This window comes from Symphalangus syndactylus, chromosome 4 (assembly GCF_028878055.3).
Source record: "Symphalangus syndactylus isolate Jambi chromosome 4, NHGRI_mSymSyn1-v2.1_pri, whole genome shotgun sequence".
NCBI classification, from domain to species: domain Eukaryota; kingdom Metazoa; phylum Chordata; class Mammalia; order Primates; family Hylobatidae; genus Symphalangus; species Symphalangus syndactylus.
Genome location: NC_072426.2, coordinates 149,450,766 through 149,477,202, shown reverse-complemented (window position 1 = coordinate 149,477,202; position 26,437 = coordinate 149,450,766). Strand labels below are relative to the sequence as shown.

General features: G+C 38.1%; 1 protein-coding gene across 4 annotated transcripts in view; it reads left to right on the top strand.

The window, feature by feature from the left end:
* Window positions 1–26,437, top strand: part of ASB5 (ankyrin repeat and SOCS box containing 5) — a 96,367-nt gene that overhangs the window by 50,373 nt on the left and 19,557 nt on the right. The window lies entirely within an intron of this gene.

Here is a 26,437-nt window from a genome sequence, read left to right as displayed (position 1 = left end):
AAAGCAGGTGAAGTATTTGGAACACCTCTTCCTCCAAAGCCACCCTCAAATAATTTTTAAAAATTAAAAAGAAAGAAAGCATTTGCTTACGAGTGATGTAGAACTTTTCGCATTTCTTACCGGCGCGGTGGCTCACGCCTGTAATCCCAGCACTTTGGGAGGCTGAGGTGCGTGAATCACGAGGTCAGGAGATTGAGACCATCCTGGCCAACAAGGTGAAACCCCGTCTCTACTGAAAATACAAGAATTAGCTGGGGGTTGCGACACGTGCCTGTAATCCCAGCTACTCGGGAGGCTGAGGAAAGAGAATCCTTGAACCTGGGAGGCGGAAGTTGCCGTGAGCCGAGATTGCGCCACTGAACTCTAGCCTGGCAACAGAGCTAGACTCCGTCTCAAAAAAAAACAAACAACAAACAACAACAACAACAAAACAAAGTATTATCAGCTGCATAGGGAACAAGTCATTTATTCCTTCCAGCCTTCCCTCAGCAATGCTACAAAGCAGACCATTGGCTTTTTAGACTGGAAATGCCCAAAGAATATCTTGGCAGGGAGGGGGAGGCTTAAGGAGTATCATAAATTGTTAAATTAATACTGAAAGAATCTTCCAGGTGGTCTGTGATTAAACAAGTCCACTCTGTGAAATTTAGGTTAAAGGTGGACATATATTAGATGATTTTTTTCTCAATCCTCATTCTACAATTCCTCACTGGTTACCATGGAAGAGGATTTTAAAAATCTGTCTTACAGATTTAAGATAGATTAATATTCCATATTTAAGGTAGATTTAAGATTTTTCTAGAAGGCCATCAGGGGCTGAGAAGCTAGGGTGGTGTGAGGGGACAAGGTCCCCATGGGTCCCCTTCCCCCTTTTGAACAGAAGAACTCTACTTTCATAAATCTTCATAAGTTGGGCTTTAAAATAGTAATAATTTTTTTCTTCAAAGAAAGGGATAAAATAATATTTAAAACTAGACTGCCCCAGTTTATGGAAAATATTATTTGTTACACATATCTTTACAGAAGCTAACCATCTGATAATATGAGTCATAACTGAATATCCTTTCAAAATTCTTTCCTAGGGATTAGATGAGCAGCAAACATTTGGGGCCTGTCAGGCATGTACATAACTATGTGAAATGGCAGGAAGGCATCCTCTCTCTATCAGGGCAGCTAAAATTTCCATGCCACCAGTACCCACTGGTGGAATAGAAACCTTCAGAAATACACATACCCTTTCCAGAAGGCTTGTAGTCTTAAACTACGGGTAGAGTACAAACAAACTGAAATTTAACACCAAAATGCCATTCATGTTTTTAAATAGAAGCACTGGCTCACCTCAACTGTCAAGTGTGCAGTGTGATTTAAATGAACGCTGACAGTGATAAAATTTAAGTTAAGGCCCATCCACTGGAAATCTGCTCTTCACCATCATAATGCCGCAAAGTCCCTTGTTAGTGAATTGAATCAGGTAAGGCTGCCAAAGTGAGAAAGGAAGCAATCCTTCTTCTAAAGCAATCTCAAGACTTCTTCTAAAGCAGACTCAACGCATACAAGAGCTGTTAAATAATGACTGTGGAAACAGTGGCGACTTTGGTAGTGACTCAACCCCTCAGTAGCAACCAAATATATCTTTGATTAGCCACTAAGGCGATTTATGTGCACTTATGTTTTCCAAATTCGACTTCATTCACTAGAGAAATGGTGTTTCCATCATTCATCAAGTAAAAGTAATAGTTCATTTTCAGAATGAAATGATGCACCTAATGAATTCTTGAATTTGGAAGTTTTGTGTCTTACTTCCATCTTGACGTGTGATCTAGAATCATGAATTTGGAAAAGGAAAAAGTGCTAATTCTTTAGAGCTCAAATACACAGGTCGCCGATCTGTTGCATCCAGGAAAGAATAAATACTTCATTGTAACTCCAAGAATTAAAAGAAAAGGAGTAAAATGAAAATGTAAGCGTCTCTCTCCTTCTCTCTCTCTCCCACCCAGCATAGTTATGCTGAAAATGCTCAAGTAGAATCTAGTGTAGGGGCTAAGTTTTCTGGCTACTTACCATTACTCAAATAAACCAACAAAACAAGACTGGCTCTGGTTGGAGAAAAAAAACCTTTACTGAACATTAAGTCCCAAAACAATAGTTGCATATCTAATTGGTGTGACATTCTAAGAATGTGAAAAGAAATCTGTTTAAGTAAGCTTAGTATTTGGAGTCTATTGAAACTGATGATAATATTTTTTTGAAAAAGCATTTTTATTTTTATTTATGAAACTTAATTGAATTCAGTGATTGAGATTTTGTAGGTTTAAAGCTCCATTTTAGAAAGCATGTACAAAATGACTACAAACCTGGTTCTATAGCATTATAATGAATATTCTATTACTTTTGAAAGACAATGTTTTTAAGTAGAAGAAAAACACTATGTACTTTATAATTAACCTAAGGCTCATGAGACAAACCTGTGATTCTTGCCAAATACTTGACTAGAGACTGAATTTTAATGGGCTACAAGAAAAGTAGATCAGTCAAAACTGCTTTTATTATGGAGAAGAAAATTTCAATTTCCTAGACGAAAGTCACTTGGTCCTTGAAATAACTCTCAATGGCATGCAGGAAAAACACTGCCTTGGATATTGAAGAAAGTCAGCAAATGGTTGTAGAATGAATAAATGACCTTAAAAAGAAGAGAAAATGGAGGTTAAAAACCCGTTGCATATTGCACAATGTTTGACCCAGACATAAATTGTTCTGTCATGGTTGTAGCATTTTCTAGCTGTGTGATCTCAGGAAAGTTGCTTAATGTCTGTAGATCTCAGTTTAATGGAGGTATTGATACTACTTGAGAGGATTCGTAGAACTCTTACATGAGATATAATTTATTACCTTCATCACTTACCACAGTGTCTGATGTAAAGTCAACACTCTATAGATGTTAGCTTTCTGTATCATACTTTTTTAAAAAATTCAAAAGCAGGATAGAATTGCCTATAATTGAGTAACACAGGAAAGCGTCAGTAGGAGAAGATAGTAACGTAACATTCTAATACATTAACTATGTTTGCCAAACGGTTGCAACAAGCACATGATATAATACCAGGACCTGTCTACTAAGCAGGTGTTCTACCCCAGAATCATATTAGCTCTTTGGTTAGCTCGTTTCAGAGGTCAGCTTGATTTATCTGCCAATGTAACGATTCAATGAAGCTCTAAAGAGCTTAGTAAGTTGTCAGTTTTTTTGGGTAGTAACTAGAAGCAGAATTCCAACCCAGATTCCTCTTCCACTCCATGGTCTTTCTCACCGAATAAACACGGGGTGAGTGGCAAAATCAAGGCATCGTGTGCATGAGGTCTCTGTGCCATCCATGTACCTTGTTGACTGGCCCTTTCTATATAAAAGGAAAGATATTGGAGAACTATAACTATTTTAAAAGACAGAAAATACGAAGCTTGCCAAAAATAAGCCATTTATTTTATGCCTTTAAGACTCAAGGTATGTTTTTGCAGGTACTCCCTCTGATACAAAGGAAAGTAAGACATTCTGAGCTGTTCCATAGGATTGGAGCAAAGTAATGCAGAGTTTGGCTAGTGTGACCAGGACCTAGGCAGAATGTTAGGGTTGGGAAGGCTAGTTCAGAGTTGGGAGTTTTAAAATTACTTGCAGAAATTTCTTCTACAATCTTATTCTGTCCAAGAAACTTTTCTTGACAGAAATTCTTCAAACAGAAATGTTTTCCTGGGCACATTTGGTCAAATACCTGGTCATGGCTGTCCTGTGGGAAAGCCTGGGTTGCTCTGAAAGAACTCTTTGATGAGTTACATAACAGCATTCAGCAATGGCAAGCCTTGGCAAATTCTTGGCTCTCCCTTATGGTCAGTGCCATAGAAAGAGTCAAAGCTGCTTAACCTCCAGCACACAACAAAGCACCAGATAGTAACGTCCTTTGCTAGACCATCCTTCTTAAAAGCCTCTTGTCCTTTTATTTTATTTTCTCATATTCCCTGGCAGCTGATAGCGAAAGACAAAATCTAATGACAACATTCACAACAAAGAACTAATCAGCTAGTTCAGGGATTTGCCTTTTTTCCTTTATTTTCTCCGCTCCTGTCTGCCAGCTGGTCTCTTCAGGAAGTGACCAAAACATAGTTTTTCTTTTCTTTTTTTCTTGGAGTGCAGTGGTGCTATCTTGGCTCACTGCAACCTCTGCCTCAGGCTCAAGCAATCCTCCCGCCTCAGCCCCCCATGTAGCTGGGACTACAGGTGCAAGCAACCATGCCCAGCTGATTTTTGTAGTTTCTGTAGAGACGGGGTTTCACCACGTTGCCCAGGCTGGTCTCAGACTCCCGAGGTCAAGCCTTCCACCTGCTTCGGCCTCCCTAAGTGCTAGGATTACAGGCATGAGCCACCACGCCTGGCAAAACATAGTTTTCCTTGTCATATCTTACAGAAAGTTTTTTTCCTTATGAGAAAAAAGAAAAACAAACCATTTAAAAATAAGCAGAGTATATTTGGAAATAAAGATATGGAATTATCTCATAGAATCATTGAAAGACCTCAAACTTGAATTCGTATTCTGAATTATCTGGAGCCTTATGCACAGGTTTAGAAAGTATCAATCCTAAAACTGAGCTTTCCAGGAACCCATGCCCCTTTACCAGGCCACTGCAAAGCCTGTCTGAGGGTGGCTAAGCCTCCAATGAGAAAATAATAAAACACAAAGAATGATTTTTGTATTCTCTCTTCACTATGAGACCATTATACCATAAATGTTAATAATAGGGAACAAAATTATAATAAAAACAGTGGGAAAATTAATGCTCTTAGTTGCAAGATCTGAGATGCTAGCTTTCTCCTATGTGATGTAGGCAGGTGTGAATCTCAGCCTCAAGTCAGAAATGAGTTTTTACTACTCAAAGCTTGGCAGGAATATGATGAAGGACAAAGAACTCTCTCAAAATGGAATATCTTATGGTGAACTGCAAACTTGAGAGTAACGTTTTTGAATAACACAGCCATATATGACAGCCCCTAAAAGTTTTAGGACATAGCTCAGTCTTGCTAGTCTCTAATAGACTTTTAAGGAATAATGCTAATAATACAATAATGACCTTTTGTTCTCTGAGATTATAGAAATCCAGTTCTGTGTGATAATACCAGAATAGTAGTATTCTAACATAATTGGTATTTTTCTTTCTTTTTAAAAATAATTTCAACCTTTATTTTAGATTCAGGGGATACAGGTTTTTTACCTGGGTATGTTATATGATGCTGAGGTTTGGGTTACGATTGATCTCATCACCCAGGTACTGAGCATAATACCCAGTAGTTAGTTTTTCAACCCATACCCCCATCTCTGCCTCCCTCTCTAGTAGTCCCCAGTGTCTACTGCTGCCATCTTTATGTCCATGAGTACACATTGTTTAGCTCCCACTTATAAGTGACAACATGCAGCATTTAGTTTTCTGTTCCTGCATTAAGTTGCTTAGGATAATGGCTTCCAGCTGCATCCATGTTGCTGCAAAGGACATGATTTTGTTCTTTTTATGGCTGTGTAGTATTCCATGGTGTGTATATACCATATACTCTTTATCCAATCCACTATTGATGGGCATCAAGGTAGAATCTACATATTTACTGTTGTGAATAGTGCTGTGATGAATATACAAGTGCATGTGCCTTTTTGTTAGAACAATTTCTTTTAGGTATATACCCAGTAATGGGATTGCTAGGTTGAATGGTAGTTCAATTCTTAGTTCTTTGAGAAATCTCCGAACTGCTTTCCACAGCAGCTGAATTAATTTACATTCCCATCAACATTGTATGACCATTGCCATTTCTCCACAGCTTCCTCAGCATCTGTTGTTTTTTGACTTTTTAATAACTGTTCTGACCAATGTGAGATGGTATCTCATTGTGGTTTTTTGTTTGTTTGTTTGTTTGTTTGTTTGTTTTGGAGATGGAGTCTTGCTCTGCCACCCAGGCTGGAGTGCAGTAGTGCAATCTTGGCTCACTGCAACCTCCACCTCCCGGGTTCAAGTGATTCTCCTGCCTCAGCCTCCTGAGTAGCTGGGATTACAGGTGTGTGCCACTATGCCTGGCTAATTTTTGTATTTTTAGTAGAGACGGACTTTCACCATGTTGGTCAGGCTGGTCTCAAATGCCTGACCTCCTGATCCACCCGCCTCAGCCTCCTGAAGTGCTGGGATTACAGGCATGAGCCACCGCACCTGGCCCTCATTGTGGTTTTGATTTGCATTTCTCCAATGATTAGTGATGTAGAGCATTTTTTCATATATTTGTTGGTCACTTGTATGTCTTCTTTAGGAAGTGTTTGTTCATGTCTTTTGCCCATTTTCTAATGGGGTTATTTGTTTTTTGCTTGTTAAATTAAGTTCCTTATAGATTCTGGACATTAGACCTTTTTGTTAGATGCAAAGTTTGTGAATATCTTCTTCCATTCTGTAGGTCACTTGTTTACTCTGTTAATAGTTTCTTCTTCTGTGCAAAACTGTAATTGGGTTCCATTTGTCATTTTTTTTTTTTTGCAATTGCTTTTGAGGGCTTAGTCATAAATTCTTTCACAAGGCTGATGTCCAGAATGGTGTTTCCTAGGTTTTATTCTAGGATTCTTATAGTTTGAGAATCTACATTTAAATATTTAATCTATTTTGAATTAATTTTTGTATGTGGTGTAAGGAAGGGGTCCAGTTTCATTTTCTGCATATAGCTAGCCAGCTATTCAAGAATCATTTATTGAATAGGGAGTCCTTTCCCCATTGTTATTCTTGTCAACTTTGTTGAAGATCAGAGGGCCGCAGGTCTGCAGCATTTCTGCACTATCTATTCTGTTCCATTGGTCTATGTATTTGTTTTTGCACCACTACCATGCTGTTTCAGTTACTGTAGCCTTAGAGTATAGTTTGGATTCTGGTAATGTGATGCCTCTGGCTTTGTTCTTTGTGCTTAGGATTGTTGTGGCTATTCAGGCTCTTTTTTGGTTCCATAGTTCCATCTTACTTTTATAATAGGTTTTTCTAGTTCTGTGAAAAATGATGTTCCTGGTTTGGTAGAAGTAACACTGAATCTATAAACTTCTTTGGGCAGTGTGGCCATTTTAACAATACTGATTTTTCCAATCCACGAGCATGGGATTTTTTTGTCTGGATCATCTATGATGACTTTCACAGTGTTTTGTGGTTCTCCTCATAGAGATCTTTCACCCTCTGGGTTAGATACATTCATAGGTATTTTGTTGTTGTTGTTGCAGCTATTGTAAATGTAAAATGCAAGCTATTGTAATTAAGATTGTGTTCTTGATTGGGCTCTCAGCTTCAGTGTTATTGGTGTATAGAAATGCTGCTGATTTTTGTACATTAATTTTGTATCCTGAAATTTACTGAAGGTGTTTATCAGTTCCAGGAGACCTTTGCTAGAGCTCTTAGAGCTTTCTCAGTAAAGAATCACATCATCAGCAAAAAGAGATAGTTCAATGACTTCTATTTGGATGCCTTTTATTTCTTTCTCTTGCCTGATTGCTCTGGCAAGGACTTTCAATATTATAGGAACAGGAGTAATGAGAGTGGGCATCATTTGTCTTGTTCCAGTTCTCAGCAGGAATGCTTCCAGTTTTTGCCTGTTCAGTATGAGCTATTTTTCAAAATAGCTAAATCCTAGGTTCTTTAAAAGCTATGTTTGAAACTTGGTAAAATACCAGTCAAAAAGTTTACCAGAATGTGTGCACAGTTGTGCTTTATAAATTGTGTATAAAAGAACTTTTAGTAAATCACTGAATTTTGTCCTTTGGAAATAATCTGTTTTATAAATGTACATTTTTTAGACTACATTTTTAAAAATTGAGGTATATCTGTGAGTTGTTTTTCCAGTATATATTATGTGATTAATATTTGAAGACAGGAGACAATGAGAAATGGAAAAAAGTAAACATCCTCTTCAACATAAAGTAAGTCTCATGTTTCTCAAAGTTGTGTAATTGGACTTAATACATGTGTATTGTCAGTCTCTTTTGACGTTTTCTTTTCCTAGGGTTTGACCTGAACGTGACCTACCTCACACTTTAATGTAATGATAATACATTATATTTTTGTTATAATTCACAAACTTTCACACATGCCATAATCCTCATAACTGTGCCCTACATAAGGTAATGGTATTATGTTATGCTTCCTTTGTAGAGAAGAAAAAAGGCTTTAAACTGCAGAGGCGTTTGCTCAAGGTTATTGATCTTAGAGGAAAGTAAAAATGTGAGCCCTGGTCTTCTGACATTGCTTCTGACATCATGCATTCCTACCATTTGTGAGATTTTGTTCCTTTATGTTATGAAACAGGCAGTGTCCTTTGTCCAGAGATAATATCTGTATTGGATTGCAATCTGTCTTTCAGAGTCTTTGTACCAACCCCAGCAAGACACGGATTATCTTAATATTTTCTGTGCGGCTTTTTCCCCATCTTCATGACAGCCTAAACAAACTCAATACTGACCATCTCATCAAGTCAATATCATTACTAGCTTGTACGCCATATGAAGACAGACTCACTTCATCTTCAGAATTTAGACAAATGCCAGCACATGGCAGGTTCTTAATGAATATTCATGGAAGGAAGAAAGGAAAAGAGGAAGGGAGAAAGTGAGGGGACTCAAACTTAAGTGAATGGAATTTGTTATCCTTTTCAATGCAGGATGGTACCTGTTCTAATTGTCCCGAGCTGAATGTTGCGGGTACGTGTGCACTGAGTAAGTGTTAGTGGATATTGATTCTGGAAGTTAATTTTCAAAGAACAAGTGAAGACAGAAAATGAATACTGTCCGAAGTTGAATCTATAAGTAATGCCTTCCATTCCTTCTTCTTAATCAGATGTATTGTCCCTTTTCCCGATTTCTTTTAACCTCATAAAATTGGCATTAGAACAGCACCCCTGCACCCTCTGCCAAATAAAAATATTTTATATGCTTGTCTTTTTCTTTTTTTTTTTTTTGAGACAAGGTCTTGCTCTGTCACCCAGAATGGAGTGCAGTGCTGCGATCATAGCTCACTGTAGCCTCAAGCTCCTGGACTCAATCCATCCTCCTGCCTCAGCCTCCTGAGTAGCTGGGTCTACAGGTGTGTACCACCATGGCTGGCTAATTTTTGTATTTTTTGTGGAGATGGGGTCTAGCCATGTTGCTTGCCCAGGGTAGTCTCGAACTCCTGGGCTTAAGTGATCCTCCCGTCTCCACCTCCCAAAATGCTGGGATTATAGGTGTGAGCAATCATGCCAGTCCTATGTGTTTCTTTTTAACTAGAATCCGTTAATGGCTGCTAATGTATTCAAGTATTTTTTCATATCTTATTAACTCGAAGATCATTTTCCTTTAAGTAAAGAACACTGCTTGTTCACCTTTTGATTCTCCATTTTTAATTGAATACACTTTTATTCTTAATCTTTTAAGCTTTCTGAGCCAATCTTCAAACAATTTTTTTTTTTTTTTTAATGAGACAGAGTCTCACTGTGTTGCCCAGGCCGGAGTGCAGTGGCATGATCTCGGTTCACTGAAACCTCTGCCACCTGGGTTCAAGCGATTCTCCTGCCTCAACCTCCTGAGTAGCTGGGATTACGGGCACACGCCATCATGCCCAGCTAATTTTTGTATTTTTAGTAGAGCTGGGGTTTCACTATGTTGGCCAGGCTGGTTTCAAACTCCTGACCTCAAATGATCCGCCTGCCTCAGCCTCCCAAAATGCTGGGATTACAGATGTGAGCCACCGCAACCGGCCGGAACATTATTAAACATTGTTTGTGTATTTGAGATTGAATGCTCAATATGGTACTTCAAAGTGTGTGTGGCAAAGAGAAAACATCACAGACACCAGGTATGGGAACTATAACTGACAAGGAGATTACTCTCTTTTTTATCTCAAGCAGACCAGAAAATTATCAAGTGTTAGATGGTGTCACAGGAAGGGCTACGGCTGATATAAAACTGAGAATCAGTACCTGCTAAAAACAGCCACTCTGGACTTTAGATCTTCACCCTTCCAGATACTCTGCATTGATGCTTGTGTCCTAAATCCTTTAGTATCTGTTTTAGTTAACAAAGGTAAGAATGATTAAACAAACAAAAAATAGAAATCTTACTTTTGCGCATGCACACAACTGGCTTATTCATACATAGGCTGCTAGAAGATTCCGATGGGAGGGTTGATCTGTCTCCAGTGATGGGAAATCTATTTTCCTGCAGTGACTGTAAAGCAAGGGAAAGTGAAGGAAGCAGCTCCCATAGTGAGCGAGGTCTCCTGTTTGGAGATAGTTGGACAAAGGCACAGTATCTGCAGGACACCTGCTGTGCTGCCAGCATGGACAGGATGCCACCTTGGCATGTAAAACTGGAGTTGAGGCCAGCACATCTGGGACCTCTGACTTTCTGTGCTTTCTGCTCTTAAGATATACTTCTGCAAATATGTTTGATTTTCATTAAAAGTATCAACAGAAAACATCGTAACTGCTGTCAGAGGCTAAACCTCCCATGAGCACATGGTTAAGTGGTGATAAAACTATCCGTGGCTAGAGCCATGGGGAGGAGAAGGATTATGTGTAAAATGGTTCTTACATTAAGTCCTTGTCCATGGTGCAGATCAGATTTTCTCCTCGGCAGCTGTTGTCCTCAGACTAGAGAACACAGATTGTTGATTTCATTCCTTGTATGGATTTGTGACCCTTTGAAAATTTCAAGCTGGCAGTTGGTAGATAAAACAGTGTGTGAACAAAGTGGGTAAAGAGAATGAAAGGACCAGAAAAGCGTCATTTTATAAGAATGGTAAATGCCCAGTTCTTACCTACACGCCAGGAACTGTTCTAAACAAGTACCATTATAGACGCATTTAATCTTTACGAAAACCTTATGATGTAGGTGCTGGTGATGAGAGATCTGTTTCTGTCTTCCTTGTTTTATATTCACTGGTTTAGATTTGTTTGCCTGTGGCGTTAACTAGCAATCTAGTACACTGGCAAGAGTCCAAATCGGAAGCAGACAATCTCGGTTCCTGTCTTGTTTCGCTGAGAGCCCTGTGAGCCGCTTTGAGAATACCACCTCCCCTCTCTCGACCTGTTTCTTTATCTACAAAATGAAGGAGTTAGACAGGATCACTGGTTTCTGAATCTTTTCCAAAGCCATTGGCCCTTTCTTTGGTGATCTGGAAGGTCATTTTGTAAAGCTGAGAGTGGAAGCTACCCTGATGGGAGACAGAGCCCATACTTTGCCAGCACACTCTGACGTAGCTTTATTGAACTCCTCGGGCTCTTTGAAGCCATTTGTAAATGGCTAAAGAAAATGATTTCTACGTCCACTTTTAGCTCTGAATGCTAAATAATGCTGTGCACATTTATTTTGACTTTTGGTGAATCAGTTTCCTGCCAGAGAAACTTTTAGCACAAAGAACCCAAGTTACCTTTTGTGAATTTATCACGCCCATGACCTCAGCCACCCTATTCCAGAACATGAATGTACTTGACTGAACTCAGAACAGCTGCACTGAGTCACCAAATAACGTGTAATGATCATTATTTTAGGACACTCCCTGTGGCCTTGCAGGTGATATTTCACTTAACTCACTTTCTTTTTTTTTTTTTTTTTTTTTTTTTGAGATGGAGTCTCACTCTGTCACCCAGGCTGGAGTGGTGCAGTGGCACGATCTTGGCTCACTGCAAGCTCCGCCTCCCGGGTTCACGCCATTCTCCTGCCTCAGCCTCCCGAGTAGCTGGGACTACAAGCACCCGCCACCATGCCAGGCTAATTTTTTGTATTTTTAGTACAGACGGGGTTTCACTGTGTTAGCCAGGATGGTCTCGATCTCCTGACCTTGTGATTCGCCCGCCTGGGCCTCCCAAAGTGCGGGGATTACAGGCGTGAGCCACCGGGCCCAGCCAACTCACTTTCTTTTAAGGATCGCCTAAGGTCACTTAAAGAATGCTGTTGGAAATTTTGCTTCCCCAGCACTCTGGAGCACTCGTCTAACTCCATATTTTCTCATCCTCTCCACCAAGCACAGTTTCATATGAGGAGAAGTTCCTAGGTCTTCTTGGATGCCCTGTTACTCCTCAGCACCAATGGGAGAAGAACTAAAGTCCCTTATTGCCCTCAGTGGTAGAGCAGACATTCAGCAGATCTGCTGTCCCTATCAGGGAAAGCAGAGAGTCCCAGTAAGACTGCAGGTTGGAATAAAGCACAGCAGGGTAAGAAGAGCCAAGTGTTTACTCTTCTCTTATATTGGGAGTGTCACATTTTCTGTTAACCTCTTCTTTTATTTTAAAATCTTTTTACCTGGGATCTTTTTGTTAATTAGTATTTTCTTGATCATAAAAATATGCCACAACTGGGAAAAGTGGAGAGAACTTCGTTTACAGAGTTTAATACAAGATTTTGAAACATAAAACTGTATAGGCCGGATGCGGTGGCTCACGCCTGTAATCCCAACACTTTGGGAGGCTGAGGTGGGCAGATTACTTGAAGTCAGAAGTTCAAGACCAGCGTGGCCAAGATGGCGAAACCCCGTCTCTACTAAAAATACAAAAATTAGTCGAATGTGGTGGCCCATGCCTGTCATCCCAGCTACTCGGTAGGCTGAGGCAGGAGAATCGCTGGAACCCGGGAAGCAGAGGTTTCAGGGAGCCGAGATCACACCGTGGCACCCTAGCCTGGGTGACAGAACAAGACTGTCTCAAACAAAACAAAACAAAACAAAATGTAAACCTGTATAACCACCATTCAAGTCATAAAATAGAACCCCAGAAGCCTTCATGTATCTCTTTTCAATCACAATACCTTCTCTTTCTCCCATCAAGACCGAGTGACTAGTTTTTATAGTAATCATTTTCTTGCCTTTCTTTAGTTTCAGCTCCTATGTATACATCTCATATTGATATGGTTTAACCTATTTTTGAACCCTATATCAATTGAATCATTCTCTAAATATTCTTTTGTTATTTACTTTTACAATAAACAGTATGATATAATTGTCTACATATATCTAGGTTCATTCATTTTCAATAATGTAAATTCCATTACCAATTTGGGGCAATTATGAACAATATTTCTATAAACATCTAGTATAAATAAGTTTTTATAGCTCTAGAAGTGAAATTTCCAGGTCATAAGGCCTGTGTATCTCCAGTTTCTAAGAGAGTATTGCCCTGTTTTCCAATGTGGCTGTATCTGTGGTGAAACCCCAGCAGGTTATGAGAATTCACATATTGTCAGTACTCTTAATATTTGCCAATGTGGGCTGGGTACAGTGGCTCACACCTGTAATCCCAGCTCTTCGGCAGGTCAAGGTGGGTGGATCACTTGAGCTCAAGAGACCAGCTTGGGCAACATGGCAAAACCCCATCTGTACAAAAAATACAAACTTAGCCGGGCATGGTGGTGTGCACCTGTAGTCCCAGGTACTTGAGAGGCTGAGGAGGGAGACCCACCAGAGCCTGGGGAGGGTGAGGCTGCAGTGAGCCGTGATCGCATCGCTGCACTCCAGCCTGCATGACAGAGTGACTCAATCTCAAAAAAATGAAAAAATAAAAATTAAAAAATTGCCAATATGGTGGGCATGTGGGAGTATATTATGGCTTAATTTTCATTTCCCTGACTAATAATGCCATTTTAATTTTTGTTGACCATTTGTACTTCTTCTTTTGCAATGTGCTTGCCAAATATTTTGCCTTCTATTCTATTGGGCCATCTGTCTTCCCCCTTTTATAAATTGAGTCTTAGAAGTTATTTTGTATCCTAAAATTGTAAGAAAATGAAAACATTTAGAAGAAATATTTACAAATATCTTCTGTGGCTTGACTTTTCACTTTTTATTGGTGTTTCTACTGGTGAGGCAGAAACTCTTAATTTAAAATTAGTCAAATTTACAAATCTTTTCCACTTTGATTACGACTTTTTGTGGAATTCATCTTAAAAATCTTTTGGCACTTCAAGGTAATGGAAGTATTTTTTCCATATTCTTAAAGCATTCCTTTGAAATTCATCCACTTGAAATTAATTTTTTGTATGGTTTAAGTCCATTTTTCACCAAATGCATAGTCAATTATATTCACACCATGTATTGGAAAGTGGGTTCTATATTTCATAATCTATAGTCACTACAGTGCCCAGTTTGTGTAAGTCTAGTGTTTATTCATGCATGAGTCTGTTTACGGGCTCTTATCAATTACATTGCTCTGGACCTATACTGCACTAAACTGATTTCTGTAGCTTTAGAATAGGTCTTCATAGACAGAACAAGATCTCCCACATTCTTCTATTTTTTCATAGTTTTGGCTATTCTTGGTAATTTGAAATTCTATGTATCAATTTTAGAAGTAATTTCTGTGGTTCGCAAAATACTTGTTGCATTTTTGTTGGAATTCATTGAACCTATAAATCATTTATTTGAAGGAGAATCTACAACTTTGTAATCCTTGGCTTTTCAATCATAAATGTGATATAGTTTCTCATTTATATAGGTTTTATTGAATGTCTCCCAATAATATTTTATTATCATCCCTTGGGGAGATCTTATATATATTTGTTGAATTTATTCATAGGTAACAAACTGTTTTATGCTACCATAAATAATATCTTAATAAATTTTTACATTTTCAACCTGTTTGTCAAGGGCAGAGAGAAATACATTAACTTTTTATATTAACTTCCTACCAAAGAACTTGTCGAAGCTCTCCTATTAATTTTAATAGGAATCTATGGGTTCTATAGGGATTTTTTATGTGGAAAGTTATATTATTTGTGAATAATGAGAGTTTTGTTTCCTTTTTAAATGTTGTACCATTTTTATTTCTTCTTCTTTATTCTATGGATTAAACCTCCTGTACGATGTTGAATAGATTGGTGGTAGGGAGTGTTCATTTTTATTTTTCAATTGAGAGGGAAAGCCTTCAACAATCTGTCATTAACCATCATGTCTTCTGAAGGTTTTCTGTTTTGTTTTTGTAGCTACCCCTTACCATTCTTAAGGAAGTTTCTCACTTTGAGCTGTGCGCACATCTGGACGTTCAGTATACGGAACAGAGTTTGCTTCTGCAAATGCATTTTTTAAAAGCATTCCCCATATCATTATTGGTGTAGTTCATGTTTCAGCTTTAATATCTGGAGAAACAGTTCATAGCACCTGAACTCAATAAGCAACTGCACTGTGGTGTGGACTGTCCACACTCATACTCTGTGGTCATGGCTAGTGCTGCGATATTGGTTTAAATGAAATTATCTTTCAGAGTCCATTCCTTACATCCTGAATACATGTACTGCATGTATCTGATAGACAGTCTGAAAGGTTCTTCTTTTTCTTAAGATAAGATTTTTTAAAAACTTTATAGAAGATTGCCTCAGAAAAATCTCATCGAATAGCATCGTTCTTCCTTTCTCCCTATTATCTCTTGACCCATAAATAGTCTTATAGTAGCTGTAAAAGCCTTTCTCCTTATGGTTAAAATTAAATACAGTAAAACATTTTCCCCCACTTCTTCCAGTTCTGATATTTTAACAGCAACACAGCAGGTTCTAATTAGCCTAAGTTAAATAACCATTACTAATTTCACACCAAGATCAATATGGGGGATTTTTTTTTAATCTGTGTAATTTTTTTTTATATACTTTAAGTTCTAGGGTACATGTGCCCAACGTGCAGTTTTGTTACATATGTATACAAGTGCCGTGTTGGTTTGCTGCACCCATTAACTCATCATTTACATTAGGTATTTCTCCTAATGTTATCCCTCCCCCAGTCCCCATCCCACGACAGGCCCCAGTGTGTGATGTTCCTCGCCCTGTCTCCATGTGTTCTTATTGTTCAATTCCCACCTATGAGTAAGAACATGCAGTGTTTGGTTTTTCTGTCCTTGCGATAGTTTACTCAGAATGATGGTTTCCAGCTTCATCCATGTTGCTACAAAGGACATGAACTCATCCTTTTTTATGGCTGCATAGTATTCCATGGTGTATATGTGCCACATTTTCTTAATCCAGTCTATCATTGATGGACATTTGGGTTGGTTCCAAGTCTTTGCTATTGTGAATAGTGCCATGATAAACATACGTGTGCATGTGTCTTTATAGTAGCATGATTCATAATCCTTTGGGTATATACCCAGTAATGAGATGGCTGGATCAAATGGTATTTCTAGTTCTAGATCCTTGAGGAATCGCCACACTGTCTTCCACAATGGTTGAACTAGTTTACACTCCCACCAACAGTGTAAAAGCATTCCTATTTCTCCACATCCTCTCTAGCACCTGTTGTTTCCTGACTTTTTAATGATTGCCATTCTAACCGGTGTGAGATGTTATCTCACTGTGGTTTTGATTTGCATTTTTCTGATGACCAGTGATGATGAGCATTTTTTCATGTGTCTGTTGGCTGCATAAATGTCTTCTGTTGAAAAGTGTCTGTTCATATCCTTTCCCCACTTTTTGATGGGGTTGATTTTTTCTCATAAATTTGTTTAAGTTCTTTGTAGATTCTGGATATTAGCCCTTTGTCAATATGAGGGATTTCTTTGTGTTTCATTATGTTTGCATAGCTTCATAATGTATCTCATCACTTTCTGGTAAAGAATAATTAAGTTTATCTGGAAACTCCTGAAGAGCTGGGTTTAGGGGACAGCTTATAAAGAGGGTGGTGGCTGAGGTGAGGCCTGGGTCATCATTTCTGTTACTGTTGCTGTGTTGTTGAGATAGGGTCTCTGTTGCCCAGGTGGGAGCACAGTGGTGCAATCATAGCTCCCTGCAGCCTTGAACTCCTGGGCTCAAGTGATCCTCCCCACTTGAACCTGTAGTGTGCCTATAGTCCCAGCTATTCAGGATAAGCCCCGATATCCTGAGTGTCTGGGGTTATAGGCACATGTCACCATGCCCAGCTAATTTTTAAATTATTTTTTTGTAGATGTGGGGGTCTCGCTATGTTGCCCAGGCTGATCTCAAACTACTGGCCCCAAGTAATCCTCCCACCTCCTCGATCTCCAGAAGTGTTAGGATTACAGGTGTGAACCACCAGGCCCAGCCCCGGGTCATCTTAACTCAAGTGACTGTTTACGGTTTGGCTATTTTCACTTGGTCGTAGGATAAAATTGAGATTTATCGAAGAGATAGCCATTGTTAGAGGAAGAGTCAGTGCCTCCCTGTACTAGATGTGAGGTCGTGTTTCTAAACAGCTGTTCCAGATTTAAATCATACATAGCAATTGAAGTAGTAATTGGCCTATTAAAAACAGCAGTATTTTTATTCAGTGCTATAGGTGTATGTAGCTGTGGATGTAAATGTGGTTTATGTGGTATGCCCCCTACATCAGTGAATTTGTGCTTTGGTGTATGAAGCATGTATCACCCCAAACTTATACTTGAAAGATGTCACTTCTGTAGACAAGATTATGGCTATAATTTTATTCTAGCTCTCCTTAATGCTTGAGTCTGAATAAAATTTTAGGCATAGTGTTTTAAAAATCATAAATATAATATATACCATTCAGAGTAGAAGCAGGAAATATGGGATTATAAAAAAATTTAAAAGAACAAAAGAAAGTGAGCAAAGAAACATAGAAATGGTGAGTCAAATACAAAGCACCAAACTAATGTGGGAAAAATAAATCCAAATACATCAGTGATTAAATAGCTATAAATTGAATGGTTTTTCCAGTTAAAAGATTACAATGTTCAGATTGAATTTTTGTAATATCCAGCAACATATTTTTAGAAATGTCCTGTCTAAAACATAAGGATTCAGAAAGGTTGAAAATAAAAGGATCAAGAAAGATGTGCCCAAGGGAAATACTAACTAAAAGTGCTGTTGCTGTATTAATATGAGAAAAATAAGACTTTAAGGGAAAAAACTGCCTGCGTGGTGGCTCATGCCTGTAATCCCAGCTTATTGGGAGGCCAAGGCAGGCAGATTGCTTGAGCTCAGGGGTTCGAGACCAGCCTGGGCAACATGGTGAAACCCCGTCTCTACCAAAAATACAAAACATTAGCCAGGCATGGTGGCACATGCCTGTAATCCCAGCTACTCGGGAGGCTGAGGTGGGAGGATCATTTGAACCTGGGAGACGGAGGTTGCAGTGAGCTGAGATTGTGCCACTGCACTCCAGCCTGATCAACAGAGTAAGACCTGTCTCCAAAAAAATAAAAAATAAAAATAAAGGAAAAAAACTACTAGATGCCACTATATAATAAGAGGTTGAATTTACTAAAAAGCTGTAATAATTCTTATTCATGTAATAAAATTGCTTTACAATATAAAATTCAAAAATGTACCTAATTTTTAAGGAGAAAAATTTTAATCAAATTATCATAGTAATTGATTGGTTATGCAGACAAACATTTTCATTATATAAACATGTAGAAGATTTAAAAAGATAGACCTAATTGATATATGGGACTTCATATCCACATTCTTTTCATGGACATTTTGAACATTTATAAGAGTTAAGTATATACAGGACCATAAAGCATGTCTCAGTAAGTTTTAAATGACTACTATTATAAAGTCCAGAGGTTGGCAAACTTTTCCTGTAAAAGATTAAAGAGTAAATATTTTAGTCTCCTGAGCCAACTTTGTGGGACTAGTTGAGTACAGTTTCAACTTTGATGTTATGGAAAAGAAAATATAGATAATAAATAAACAATTGAGTTGAGTTCTGTTACAATAAAACTTTATTTACAAAAACAAATGATAGGCTAAATTTGGTCTATGAGCCATAGTTTGCTGACCTCTGTTAGGGAACATATAATTGGCCTCAGTAATTTTAATGGAGAAATCATTAACAAAATGTAATTAGAAAAAAAATTATTTGGAAATTAAGAAAAAATATTTTAAAGTAACTCATAGGTCAAGAAATCAAAATTATGTAAAGAATAAAACACTCACTTTCCACAAATTGATGAAGAAAATAAGAAAGCTGCAAGCAGAAATTAAGAAAGTGAAAAATGAAGACAGGAAGAATCAACAAAGATGGTTCTTTGGACAGACAACCTCTGTCCAAACTTGTCATTGTTATAGAGGTGCAAATAAATGACAGCTGGATTTAGGACGAGAATATAATAGCAGATATCGCTGAGATTTTTACCAGAAGTGGTTATTATATAACAACATAATGCCAATAATTTTGAATATTAAGACAAAATGGACAATTTTCTATATAACACAACTGATCTAAGCTGAGTTTAGAAGGGAGAACTTAAATAGTTGTAAATTCGAATATGTATATGTATAAGTAGTTTTTAAAATTCCTCAAAAGAACTCCAAGAGCAGATAATTTTACTGGTGACTTCTACCAAGCATTACAGGTGGAAGTATTTCTAGTATGTGAACCACAATAATAGAGAAAACAAGAGACTAGTCCCAAACTCCTGTCATGAAGTCAAGTATAAGTAACGCTGTCATCTGTGGTGGCTCCGTGTTGTGTCAGCTTGGTTATGTTGGATCTGTTTCCGTTTTTTGTGTTGTTCCAAGTGAGATTGGAAGACAAGGTAATGTAAGAGTTGGATGGCAGTGTGAGGAAGCTGCGACTGGGATTCTGAATTTTGCTGTAGGGTACCACGTGCTGTGGGTGTTTTCACATGTCACTGGTCATTTAGCAACATGCGGAGGTAAAGCTTGTCCTCCTCTCACCAGATCTTCCCCTTTGACCCTTCCGTGTCCCAGGTGCATATGCAGTTTTGTGGTGAAGGCCACCCTTTTCTCCTTAGGTCATCTACATTACTGAGGACAAAGATGGTGATAGACAGACACGTTCCTGATTTTTTTCCCCATAGGTTCCAGATCACCACTCCATTCTCTCCTATAGGAGAGGAGATATCACTCACTGCAAGATTGACATCTGTAGTTTCCCAGCAACCTTTACACAATAAATGAATGACCTTTGAAACAAAGGTTAACTGTTGGATAACAACTGCTCAATTTTTTTCCAAGACGCTTATGTCAGGCTTACTCTCAGACCTCATCTGCCCTCACTCACTAGCACTAGGCCAACAGATTTAGCTACTCATGTTTAAGTAAAGTAGAATAAAAAATAAAATGGAGCAAGAACTGGGCTCAGACATGACTCCTAAAGGTTGTATGAGGGCATGGCCTTGTAAAGAAACCCAAAGCAACACAGCCTCTGAGAACTGAATAATGGCCTGTTCCAGATGCGTCTTTGCGATGGTGGAAATTTGGCAGTAACAGGTAAAAGAAAACCTTAGGATTTCTTTGTGATGATTTAAGGAGAAGGTTTTATTTTTTTGCTTAGTGAGCCCTTAATAGTAATTTTGGAGTGAACATTCATTTTTTTTCCTAAGGATGGGAACCTTACACTTTTAAAAAGACGTTCAGAAATGAAAAGATTATCACAGACTTTTGTCCTGAGATAAAGGACTTAAAAGTTATATCAACTTAAGTTATCATTATTGAAGGCAGTTTGTGAACTGAGCTGCTTTTCAGAAAATAAAAATTATCAACCTGTATTTGTTAATATTACAGCATTGCTGTTTTTGTGATTATGATATTGCGATTATAATTATAAAGAATACTCATCGTTTAGAGATAATACTAAAATATTTATGGATGAAATTACATACTGAGATTGGCTTCAAAATAATCCTAGGAGTTTTTGTGGGGAAGTGGGTGAGTTATAGATGAAACAAGACTAACGGTAAGTTGATAATTGTTGACACTGTGCATGGATGTGCATATATGTTTGAAATTTTGGTAGTAAAAAATGGGGAAAACTGCCAACCCAGATCCAAGCAGGAATATATTTATCCTGATGTTCTTTTTCTGACAGTGGAGGAACAGTTACTTTTAAGTCCCCAAACTCAGGAATATACCCTCAAAAATCCATATCTGTGGATCACTCATTTGTTAATTTATCTAAATACCACTTCTTGGAAGCAGTGAGCTCTTTAAGTTTGTGATTGGTTGTGTAAGCCAAAAAAGCTAAATTTGTGTCCCCAAGTTTTTAGCTTTAAAAAATTGTCAGAAGATGATCTTGCTTTCTAGTTTTTCAGAATTTCTTGAAAACGTTTATTCACTCATAACTATGCCTTCCATAATTATGTAGCTTTCTGTCATAATGCCTCTTAGATTTCAACTTTCCAGTTTGAAACATCTATAAGTATTAAGACAGAAGTGTCCTCATGTCTTTGATGGTTTCCAATGCCCTTCTTTGAAACTTTCCAGCTTTAACATCACTTTCCCACTGAGGATTAGTGACCAAACCAGACACAGGTCCCCATGTTTTCAGGGACATTAGCACTGGTTAAAATGGAAATACAATAGTTCCTGGAGATAGAATTGCCTTTGTTTCATATCCTATAAGGTTTAACATTTTATTTTAGTCCTTGTCGGTAGTAACATTAGGCCATCATTCATCTATGGTATACCTTAGATGCTTTTTCTGAGCCATAATAATTCAGAGTCCATTATCTTCTATAGATTATAATTTTTATTATTTTCCTAGTGTTTTATCTGATACTGGCTCTGTTTAAAACTTCTGCCCACTCATATGGCTTAATGTTCTTCTAGATATCCCGAGATTTCACAGTGCTCTCTTATATGTACAATCACAGATATCCAGCATTTAAACAATTCTGTCCCTAACACGTTCACTCACTGTGCATTTCTTTTTATGAATCCATACAGCTGAGCACACAGAACGCACACTAAGCACACTAAATCTATTCACTCTTCTGTTCTTTGTTATTTTCTAGTGAATTAACTGTATCATTTTCCTCCAATTCCATGGAGTCATTTTTAAAAATTACTTTTGCTTTTGATCCATTTTAAATTTTTAAAAGAATTAAGTATTGGTAGGTTCTCCTTAGTCCACCTTCAGTCCAGCACATCTCCCAGTTCAGTAAGTGTGAGTTATGCTCAAATCCAATGGCTTCTTTCTTCCCCACTGCCCTGGAAATTTGTTTACTACCATCGAGGACTACAGAAAGGCCTCTTAAAGCATTCTAGGAAATTCCACATTCAAATTACTCTTTAACAGCTCTTTTAGTACCCACGGCTTAAGAGGTACAGTACTTAGACCTGTGCAATAACAGCTGTATAGACTCAGTCTCCGTGATCCGAGTGCACAGCCCAGTGGGGGAGACACACATAGAAATCCATCATTATCATAGACAGTGTCTAAAATTGTTTTCAGAACAAAAGTTGTCACAGTACTTATGATAAAACAAAAATTGTCACAATACTTACGATAAAACTTCCTACATTTATTCTGTAGGAATATTATTATGCATTATTATGCATCCTGTAGCAATATGCATTATTCAAAAGCATAAAGCTTTTGTTGTTACAGAATAAGTATAAGCTTAAAATTGAAATTTCTTTTAATTAATTTAATTTGAAACAAAAATTCAAATTTACTTTTACTGTATGGTTTGTGTAGATTACCGTAATCCCCTTATGAGTACAAACCCAGGCGACAAAGAGCCAGTGGTGAATGACAATTGCTTCATGTAAATATACTGGACTGAATAGGCCCCTTCAGTCTTTTCTAACTTCACCTAGGAATGTGCCACCCATACAAATAGCCTGGGTCAAGCTGGCTTTGAGTTTCAGTTTCATTGGGAATATTTAGCCTCTTCTGTGCTAATATAATATGTCTACAGCTCACGCACTCTCTTACCCTTTGTGCGTTAGTCATAGAATCTGGTCACATCCAAGCTCCTCATTTTATAGAGAAGGAAACTATGGTGTCATTAAGCTACTTGCTCCAGGTCACACAAACAGCTGGTAGGATTAGAACTTAATTCAAGATAAGGAAAAGATATGTGTGGTATTCATTAGTGATAACTTGAGGTAAACATTGGCAATGTAATATGGCAGCAAATGTTAATAGGGTAGTGCATAGGAAAGAATTATAGTCATAATTTTTTTTCTCTTACTTGGCTTGTTACATGAAGACAATAACCCCAGTAATTTTTTTTCCTTTTGTATACTAGCAGAAGATAGAGCCTTAAAAATACTGATGAAAAAAGATAGATAACAGAATCTACCACCATATTTCAGCAAGACAGATTTCAGTATGTTAATACTCTGTAAGGTGATCACCAGCTCACTTAATCCTTGGAGTCCTATCATAGCTCGGTCGCTGCTCTTGATTCCATCATAGACTGTGTGCCTTTTTCAACTTTATAGGCCAGCAAAAAATACCAGGCACATGTTTGGTTTTTCCTCTCATCCTGCCAACTACCCTTTCCTCTGCCTTTTAGGGTGAAAAATCTCAGCTGTACTTAAATTGACTGCTGACGTCTTTTGATTTAGAAATGACCTCTAGAAAAATCACAATAGTGAGCTGTGCCTATATAAATAAGAGGACTGTGATTTTGTACTGAAGCCAATTCTAAACTTAGATCCTTGCAAAATGAAAACATGAGCTGGCTACCAGCTGACCGTAATGCACTTTTTTTTTTTTTTTTTTTTTTGAGACGGAGTCTCCCTCTGTCGCCCAGGCTGGAGTGCAGTGGTGCAATCTCTGCCTCCCGGATTCAAGTGATTATCCTGCTCAGCCTTCTGAGTAACTGGAGCTACAGGCGCCCCGTCCCCATGTCCAGCTAATTTTTGTATTTTTAGTAGAGACGGGGTTTCACCACGCTGGCTAAGCTGGTCTCTAACCCCTGACCTCAGGTGATCTGCCTGCCTCGGCCTCCCAAAGTGCTGGGATTACAGGCGTGAGCCGCCACGCCCAGCCCTAAGGCATATCTCATACTTACTCCTGAGGATGAAGGAGAAAGGCTAACCTAGTCACTGATCACTACTGAGCTTTCTGGCTGCAATATTATGTCTGCAGTCATTATCAACAGGCAATTTTACATTTGATTGATTTGTAGGTTATTTAAATAGGCTTTCATCTTTTAATGATAGAGCTCATTTCTATTCTGATTCGACTAGGAAAAGCAATTATACCCACTTTTTACTCTCTATATCACACAAATAGTTAAAGACTTCCGGCTATCGCGTGTCTCTGCTTTAAAAATAGAAAATGCTCCAGCATTTCTGGCCCATCCTCCACACTGCACCTACCAGCCCTGCTCCAAGTGTTTCTGAATAGAGTTCAATGTTGAAGACATTCTCAAGTTAGCACACAGGAACCTTTGTGAAAGTCTGAAGGGAAGGAAAAAATAGTTAGAAATCCAGACGCTGATATTTCTTCTTGCTAGAGCATTTGCACTTATGACACCTGGTTGTCACAGACAAAAAACGTCAACCAAACTATGTCCGCAGATATTGCTGTTGAAATGAACTGTATTAAGCAGGTCCTCACGAAAAGAAGGCTAGTGAGTATAGAGGAATGTTCTTCTAAACGAAAAGCTAGCTGGGGTGTTCTGACCAGTCAAGGTTAGTATAGCAGCCATTTCAAATCTGTCGGTGTCCTGAAATAAACCATATTTGGCCTGTTTTTGCAAATACTAACTTTAAACTTCGGGTGCTTTCCAGAATGCGGATTGAAATGTACGTGTATGGCATGGCAAAGGACTGCTCTGTATTCTTGCCTTTTCGTGTATGGAAACTGCATCGGCTGACTCATTTTTGTGACTGTATATTAAACATGACTGCAAACTCTTAGACTCTGGTTTGTTTACCTTTCTGTTTCAGCAGGTGTTTCTAAGTTGGTATGGAAACAAGGAAAGATGCTATTAAGCAGGAAAAGACTGTTTACAGGCAATATGGAAATTTTAAATCATGTAAATTAGATATCAAGTAGGAGGATGATTTAGGCAAGAAAATGAATAGAGCAACTTCCTAAAAGTGTTCTGACAGGAAGTCATTAATTATAATGATAGAAAACTATGAAAGATAGAAAGAAGAATGAGCACAGTACCAAAGAGGAGGAATTATTTTTAAAAAGGAATATCCATACATTTGCATAAGTGTTAGTAGAACACCAGTATGACAGATGATAAATTTAAGTGTCGAAAATGCAGATGCAGAGATAAAATGACTCTTGCCCCCCAAGACTCTAAGAGTTATATTTACTATGTAATAGCTTGAGCTTGAAGAATGTTATTATAAATGATTATGTTTTTCAAACATACAAAGCATATTTTCAAATAGGTGAAAACACTATAATTTATTTCAAAGTTTGAGAAAGCAACTGGATCCCTACTCCCCACCCCAATACACGTTTCCTTTTTATTACTTTTTAACAACATAATTAACAACAAAATTGAGAAGATATATTGAGAAATTGAGAAATATACCAGCAAGGAAAAAAGTGGTTGACTACAAAGAAGACAATTCAACAATTCAACAAATGCCTATCCAGTGTTGACTGTGTGCTAGGCACTGTGCTAGAGGTGGGGAGCAGCAATAAATAGTCTCATCATTTCATGGTCCTTAAAGTCCAGAAGGAATGCAATTATTATAGAAATAAAGACAATCCTGTCATTTCTTAAATTAAGGGTAGATTACCTAACTATGCACTAAACTGCAGGCATTAGCAACATAATAGAACTGTGGCAATAAGGCCGGGCCCGGTGGCTCACGCTTGCAATCCCAGCACTTTGGGAGGCTGAGGCGGGCGGATCACGAGCTCAGGAGATCGAGACCACGGTGAAACCCCGTCTCTACTAAAAAAAAATACAAAAAAATTAGCCGGGCGTGGTGGTGGGCACCTGTAGTCCCAGCTACTCGGAGAGGCTGAGGCAGGAGAATGGCGGGAACCCGGGAGGCAGAGCTTGCCGTGAGCCGAGATTGCGCCACTGCACTCCAGCCTGGGCGACAGGCGAGACTCCGTCTCAAAAAAAAAAAAAAAAAAAAAAAAAGAAAAAAAAAAAAAAAGAACTGTGGCAATAGCAAAAATTTTAAAAAAAATTAAGTAAACTAATTCACTTGGATGAGTCTCACATATCTTCAATGCAGATAGAGACTCTAAAGGAAGTTGAAAATAAGCTATCATTTTATGTTAAAAATCTAATTTTCTATACAATTTTTTTTTGACATGGCTTAAATATACTGAAAATACAGAGCCAGGCCCAGTGGCACATACCTGTTATTCCAGTGACTCAGAAGGCTGAGGCAGGAGGATTGCTTGAGCCTGACTCGAAGGCTGCAGTGAGCTATGATCACATCACTGCCCTCCAGTCTGGATGACAGAGCAAGATTCTGTCTCTTAAAAAAAGTAGAAGAAAAAAATGTAATTAAAAATATGCCCCCATGCTTTGATTTAAAAGAAAAAAAAAAGACAAGTCTTAGCAAACTTTCACTAGATTTAGCTTTACATTTTCCCAGTGCTGTTAATGAGAATGTAAATAGGATCAGTCTTGCTGGAGGTAATTTGATGGTATGTGTCAAAATTTTAGGAATTTACCCTAAGCAGATAATTCTTCACAAAGATAAGTAATAATGTTTGATTTCCCAAAACCAAAAGCCACCTAAACATCATTTGATAGATAAATAAATAA